At 38.0% G+C, this 7,695-nt stretch overlaps 1 long non-coding RNA gene across 1 annotated transcript; it reads left to right on the top strand.

Moving 5' to 3' along the window:
• The first annotated feature begins 5,019 nt into the window (after nucleotides 1–5,019).
• On the top strand, nucleotides 5,020–7,631 carry LOC122351981. Its single transcript, XR_006251824.1, has 3 exons — nucleotides 5,020–5,279; nucleotides 5,417–5,757; nucleotides 6,291–7,631. It is a non-coding gene; the product is annotated as an uncharacterized LOC122351981 (long non-coding RNA).
• Nucleotides 7,632–7,695: the final 64 nt, after the last annotated feature.

Below are 7,695 nucleotides of genomic sequence, written 5' to 3'. Positions count from 1 at the left end.
TAATGCTGTTTATTCAGCAGCAAATCGGCACTGAAGGCTGCTGAAAATTCAGTTTTGCATCACAGAAATAAATAACATTTTGAGATATAATTACATATATAACAATTATTTTAGATTGTAATGATATTTTAAAGTTAAATAACTTTCAGGAAGTGCATAATGTGTGTGTGCTAAAAATATATAACATTATTACATAATGCAAGTAACAGAAGTTAGTACTGTACGTTATTAATTTAATTCTGCAAAATAAATTAAATCTATATTTTAAGTGCAAATAAAAATAAACCAGAAATTAAGGTGCAGAAGTGTGCAAGTTGATTTAGGTTGTGCTTTTATATATGGATCATTAGTTTGGTCATTTTTGTACTGATTTCTATATAAATGAATGCTTAAAAGTTGCTATAAGCCTTATAGTTTGGGTTCTGGTTGCTGACTGGTCTATGTTATGCTTAAATGCACAAGAATATATATTTATAATACAAATAGTTGCAAATAAAACTATATCCCTGATATTTTTACTGCAATGATCTTTATAAAAGCCCCCCAAGGCTGTTCATTATACTTGTTTGTGTTCTCTAAAACATTTAAATCATTAACATTTTTACCTTATTGCTAAATTTAAATTGCCTTTAATTGCCGTCTTTTAAAGCTTTGTGACTGACACAAGTTTGACTGACAGGTATTGTCTGCCTGCAAGCGTCTGCTGGAGCAGGATGTTTAAATGTTTTATCTGGACACAGACATGCGATCCTGTTTATTTTACACTGGATGTGTTCTGAGAAGGCCTTGCGGGACCTCTAACAGCACTGAACCCGCCGGGGCTCCTCCAGCGCTGCAAAAAAAAAAAAAAAAAAAAAAAAAAGAAGCTGCTTCTTGTCAGAGTCCGTGACCTTTGCTTTGGCTCGTGTGCTTCTTGAGTGATGCTCCAAATGCCAGGTGGCGGTGGGTACCTCCTTGTCTGTGGCTTTTTATGCAGCAACGCTGGCATCCCCTCTGCTTCTCAAAGTCCACATGCATCAAAGTCCTGCTCAGTTCTGTGTGCCCACAGTGTCAAAGCCCCCCAGAGATGCGTGCAGTTGCAGAGAGATGCTAGAGATATGTTCGCATTGAAAGAGCTATGTTGGTTAAGAAATGATTGCAACCGAATATCTCTAAACCTCCACTCAGCCCTCCTTATTGTTTGGGGTTTTGTCAGTTTGCTACTGTCTTTCTCTCTTTCTTTCTCTCTCTCTTTTTTTTTGTTAAAGGTTGCTGGCCTGATCTTGTCTGAACATGACTCATATCCTTAACGGTGAAGGTAAGCTTTATCTCTTCAACTGTTTTCTTTTTGTTTTTTTTTTTTTTTTTTTTTTTAGCTTTGATTTTAGGAGCGCTGCCAATGCACTGCCTCGCACAGGCAAATAATATTTTCAAGACACACAACATGAGAGCTTTTCTGTATATTAATCTGAAAGATAATCTATCAAATAAGCTAAACCGCTTTTATAATGTTTTTATATGCTAAAAACCTCACTTATGCCAACTTCACTTGCCAATGTGAGGAAAGCTTCTGTCTGTTGTGTGCTAATCTTTTAGCTTGTTAGCAGAAAGCTACAAACAACAACTAGCTTACAACTTTAAAGCTACTTATCTTTTTACAGTGCGGCTAAACGTAAATTAGGTTATGTAATTTGTCATTTATTTGGAGAATGAAGATTTTGAGTTAACTTGAAAAGCTAGAATACACCTTAATGTGTATCCTGAGGATAATGACACTGATTAACAGCAGCTTTTACAACATATTTCAATAAAAAAACAAGATGCAAAGTAAATTGGTTCATTCTCTGTTAAAAAAAAACAGCATGTGCTAGGTAGATATGTTTTGAAGAATGGTTGCTGGTTTCAGGGCCATATAACGACCAGCTTAAACCAGCAGCCATGCTTCAAAACATACAGGAATCATCCAAATGAATCGATTCACTTGAATGAATCAGATCTTACAATGTTATAAGCGTCCATATAACCATGCTGTAAAGCTACAAGTGCAAACAGCAAACCTGTGATGTTAAAACAGAAATTTAGTATTTTGTCACACTAAAACGCTAATGGTTGTGAGACGTAGATGTTTACTGAAAAAGCGATGCTGATTTGAAAATAGCTTGAGTTATGCTGCTTATTGGAAATGTAGGTGATGGTTCACCCAAAAATGAACTCTCAATATATATTTTCTCACACTGATGTCGTTGCAAACCTCTGTGACTTACTTTTTTCTGTTAAAACGCAATGAATGTGTTTCAGTGAGTACTGAATTCTGATGTAAGGCCAAAAAAGCATTTCATACTTTCACTGAAGAAACTAAGTCACACGCATTGCTCCTGTTTGTTAGTTACTCACCAACATTGGTTAGTGCTGAAGGCTGGCAGCGCATTAACAAGTGAGGATGTTCATGTCTCACATTTTATCTGTGTAAAATCTTAGGGAAGCTGCAGACCAGAATCTACCACAGTGTGAAGGAGAGCTAAAACTGATGTGCGACTTGTGCCATAAAATGCTCTTGGCCTTTAGCCCTCATGCTGCGGCAAATGTACAATGAGCCCTCAGCTAGGTGTGAACTTACTCTGTGGCATTTTGTTGCTTCCTTATTTCAATATTCTCACACAAGTTGAGCGTCAGAGTGGAAAGAACCGTATAACTTTCTTGTAGCTCGTTCTATTAATTTGGCAAACGTACGTTTTACTGATGGGTTTTAACAAGTTTTGAATATATGATATACTGTGTACACTACTATATGTAGTATACATAAGTTTACACTGCTGTTGAATGAATTGCTTTTATTCAGCAAGGAGGCACCGAATTGATGAAAAGTAACATTAAATGCAGATTTATGTTAGAAAATCTTTCTCACGGAATCTTAAAGTATCACACAATCTTTTCACCATGTTTCTTGAGCACCAAATCAGTATATTAGAATGACGTCTGAAGGGACTGCATCTGTAAGGCTGCTAAAAATCCTGAAAACTGAATGGCATATATGCAACAAGATCTTTCTTAGTGTCTTTTAACAAAGTTGGCTTCTCATTTTTCAGTTTGTGAATGACCGTCACTCATCTCTTGAAGCTTCTAACTGAATTCAATGGAACAGAGTTTATATTTTGGAACATTCAACCTCCTTTCACGCTTCCCTCTTCTCTCTAATGAACAGAACCAATCACATGAGTCAGCTCTATGGGGGCTCCAGTGAAGCGTGCCTACTTTTGGATGGTTATTGTTGTGTTGGTAGGTAAAAACTGATCACTGTGACCCAGAAATATCTTCAGGATTGTTGTGCAATCATCACAGGTGACTCCTATTCCAGTTTTTCCAGCCCGGCAGTGTGGGGGTTGTCTTTAGCTGGCCTTTGTGCCATCCATTGCACCGGAGAACACACCCTATTAAAATGCATGCCTTCATAAGGCCAACGCTCCACACACCTCCACAGTCAGAGGCCAGGATTTAACGTGTGCTATGACAGAACATCTGAAAAATGCGCGGAGCTCAAATCTTAAGTGTCACGACTGCCACGGTGTCTATTTACTAGAGTTATGAAAATGATGTGGGAAAAACAGAGCAATTGTCATTCAGTGTTTAGCACTGGGAGTGTCAGGAGAATCCAGCTCCACTGGTGTGGGCGGTTTACTGCCTCTGTCATGGAGTCCCAACAGCCAGTATCCTTTCTTACAAAGCCTCAGGAAAGCAAGGCCAGTATCTTAAGTGCCTGAAGCTACTGTTGTAATCCTACACAGACTCAGGAGAGGTGAATATCTGTGAGAGAGGAAAAATTATGTGCTGTCAACATTGTGCCTGAAGCCACTTTCGCGAAAACGTAAAAGAAAGCTTGGGTGTGATCTACAGAGTCTTGATTAAAAAAAAATGTTTACCCAAAAAAGAGGATTTTATCATTACTTTCATGTTCAATATTAGTTTCTTTTTTCATGAAACTGAATTTTTTTGTATATTTGTAATGTAGTTGGTGTCGAACTGCTGGTTACTCAAAGTGCTTTGTGGTTGAGATCAAATTAGACGCAATTACTTGCTAGCATGACAAAAGTGTATCAAATGGTTTTTGGTGGGTATTTACCATGTATTGTGGGTTTCCATCCTATAATATTGCACGTTGTGTATGTGTTACTGATGTTTCGCTGTAAAGTCCCAGAAGTAAAATGCCAGCTGTCGTCACATTTGTAAGGGATAGTTCACCTAAAAGTACTTCATTTATTTGTTCCCATGTAGTTCTAAATGTTTGACTTTTTTTGCCAAATGGAAAGCCTTCTCGTTAAATGTGGCTAGATAAAATAATACTGGTGAGTCTCGGAAACAAGGTTTGTCTAAGAAGTTGCTAGGTCTGTCACTAGGTGAATTTTTTTAATAAAGTTGCTAAAGGCATCTGAAAAGTTGCTAAATTGGCAAGTTTTTAAGTTTGATTTCTGTGGATGCTTTAAAGAACACTGAGCTCAATTGACGTTCTTTGTAAACCTACAAATGTAAAAAACCTACTATATATATAACATGGTTTACATCAAACGGCAGTCAAAAACGTTTCATAAAACATATTTGCTTAAAACATAATGCATTTTATAGATCTTGGGCCTCATTTATGAAGATTTGATCTTAAAATGTGCGTATGCTTAAATCCACCTCAGCGCTTTGATGTGGAAAAAGCGTCACGTCCAGCCTGATCTCATGAAAATGTGTATAAATAGTACACCAAATAAAAACGAAAACTTGTGGTATTGATATGCAAAAATGGAGTATATATGTCACCCACAAGTTTGGTGTGTATATAATACCAAAGTCTCTTTAAGACAAGTCATGTCACTCGGCGGCCATCTTTGAAATGCCTCTCAGGCAACCAAGTGCAGCTCCTATTTCTTTGAACAGGGAAACATCAAATTCTCACAAACTGTTCACTAAGCTTACGATTTAATTATACATTATAAATTAAACATATTTGAAATCACAATTGAAATCTGACAAGAACTGCGTAATAAATGTTGTTTCTTTGGCTTTGATAGTGTTATGAAAAGCTTATTTCTCAGTTGAGATCAGCTGGTGCGCATGCGCAGTCCTACGCATACGTCTCAGAATGCTGAGTTTTTCTATAGCAACCGGAATGTAGAAAAATTTGATTGGTTGACTGAGTCCTAATAAGAACACCTGTGGTCTTATACTAATCAAGCTTCAGTTTCAGTCTGTTTGCGTGTATGAGAAGCCGTCTCTGTGCTCATACATGGCCTGTGGGGAATTGTTGCGTTGTTGACAAAGTAAGTTTCAAGTTTTTGAATTTATGTCATTTGGTTACATTTAGTTTCTTTGATCTTTGTTGGATTTGTTAACTTCCTGTATGATTTGTGCTAACATGTTTGTATATATTGTTTCTATTTTGCTTATGGGTTATCAGACAACAACAATTACCAGCACTTGTAACCGTGGAAATGTCTACTCCTACATGTTGATATGCTGAGGAATCAACTGGAAACATGAGGCTGGTGACTGAATGAGCTTTAATGGACTCAACCTTCCGGCAGCAAAAATTCCTTCCAATGTTCTATACAGAACTTTTAACAACAGTTGCAGTGACATGCTGACTTTACAGTTCAGCGATTGGCTATTTTATTCAGAAGGCGGGGCTTCTTGCGATTGATCAGTCACGTTGCATTTTTTCCCCATTCAAAACTACTACATGAGCGACATGTCCATTGGGTACGGTCTTTGATAATACGCAGCTGGTGTTTTCAACAGGTAGGATAAAGAATAGTATTAATGTAATCCGGACATACTACATCCGTCATGTTGTCAATATCACAGTTGTTTTGCTTTAGTGGCCTCATGGGATAGTAAAGTGTCCGTTACATCTGCACTTCAGAATCTGTCTGTAAACAGTAATGCAAACTTTAAACACAATTTTTTTTTCTCCCATGCCATTTGTTCTCTGTTTATGGGCTACTTTTATGAGATTTTATGGTGCTTTGAAAAAGCATACTCTCTGAGTAGGTACTTCTTTTGAATGAGTAGTAATATTGTGGTATAAAGTATGATCTAATGCAGTATTTAATCTAGATGTGTGACCCTTAATGTCTTTTTTTAAATTATTATTTTGTCAGTTTTAATCACTATCTTTTGCATAAGACCTTCTGCAAAAGAGCTCCTGTTGTTTTTCAACAACAATGGCTAGTAAATGCTTTTTGGTGTTCAGTCCTAAAGTGCTTTGGAGGCTACACTGTTCATTGCTTGACCCTCTTGCCATGTAATATCACACCTTTGCCTTGCTACAGGGATGCTACAACCTCCATCTCGGTTTGTCTGAAGGGGCTGAGGAGTGCTATTTCCTGTGCTGAGTGTAAAAGAAAGAAAACGAAGAAGAAAAAGAACAGAGAAAGATGGAGAGAGAGAAAGAGACTGCTGCAAAGGCCTCTGGGTATTGGCTGGTTTGTGGTTAGGTCACAGTCTGAAGCGAGAGGAGGAAGGAGGAGCGGGAGGGGGGCTTCCACTTTCCTTCCTACCGCTCACCAAATTGATACAGCCACTGCCAAGGGGAAACTCCCAAAGCGGGACCCATTTAGGGCAAAACAGGGCAAAAAAGCACAAAAATGTGACGGCAGAACCCTAAAGCTCGCAGAGAACTTTGCACTCGCTCGAGGAGGGAATGCACTTCAACGACACAGGCAGAAAAGCAAGGCTTGTGTGTTTTGCACCTGTGTGGAGCCCGGCTGAAAGGAGATGTGTGGAAAGAGACATCTGTGGAGAGGTGGAGGAAAGTGAGAGAAGGCTGGAGGGAGTTATATGTGTGGGGAGAGAGAGAGAGAGAGAAAGAGAGAGAGACAGATAACTGGAGGAAAACTGTGAAACAGTGGTTTGATAAAAATGGGTGCACAGCTGTCAATAGCTGAAGTGAAAACAGGAAACAAATGAAGATGTCATCTCCCGACACATCTGACAACCCCATGATGACATTGAGTAGGTATTTTAGGATGCGAGTAGGAGTGAGAATTCACAGGCGGATGGCTCGAAGAGTACGTTTTGACCGATCACACAGACCCCTGGCACAGTATCGCTCCATGCCCTCCTTGCGGGTACGAGGCAAGACATTAGGCCTCAGAATCTGAGTGTTAGCGACTTGCTTGCTCTGTTCACACTCTCACATCCTGAGCAGGCGTTTGAGCGTTGCGGACTGAAAAGGTCAGTGGAACGTAACCACAGAGGAGCTGAAGGAGCCCGTTAGCTGTGACAACCAAAGGCCTAACACTGGTCTCGCATCTCTGTATGGAGTGTAGTGTCACTTACTCAGCAAACCCTTATCGCAAAGATGTCCCCTGACACTACGGAAGCATTTCCAGACACTTGTCTTGACAAAGTACAATTAATATTTTTGTTTAATTAAAATTAGTTTATTTTTATTAAATGTTCCATTTCATGTTAATGTAATATAAATTAAAATATTAAAAAATATTTAAATAAGCAATAAACAATAGCAATGGTAACATGTCAGCATAATATAGAATGTAAAATTATGTTTAATCAATGCTACACTCTTCTTGTTATTTAAAAAAATTAAATAACATTATATTGAACTAATCTAAAATATTAAACTAATCACAAAATGAAAAATTTTGATAACTCTTTCACCTCTAAAATCTGTGTTATTTTAATATGATTGAGATACTATTATAGTTTTTGTTA

Source organism: Puntigrus tetrazona, chromosome 9 (genome assembly GCF_018831695.1).
Source record: "Puntigrus tetrazona isolate hp1 chromosome 9, ASM1883169v1, whole genome shotgun sequence".
In the NCBI taxonomy this organism is placed as follows: Eukaryota; Metazoa; Chordata; class Actinopteri; order Cypriniformes; family Cyprinidae; genus Puntigrus; species Puntigrus tetrazona.
The sequence above is the reverse complement of the archived record's forward strand: the minus strand, read 5'-3'. Positions and strand labels throughout refer to the sequence as shown.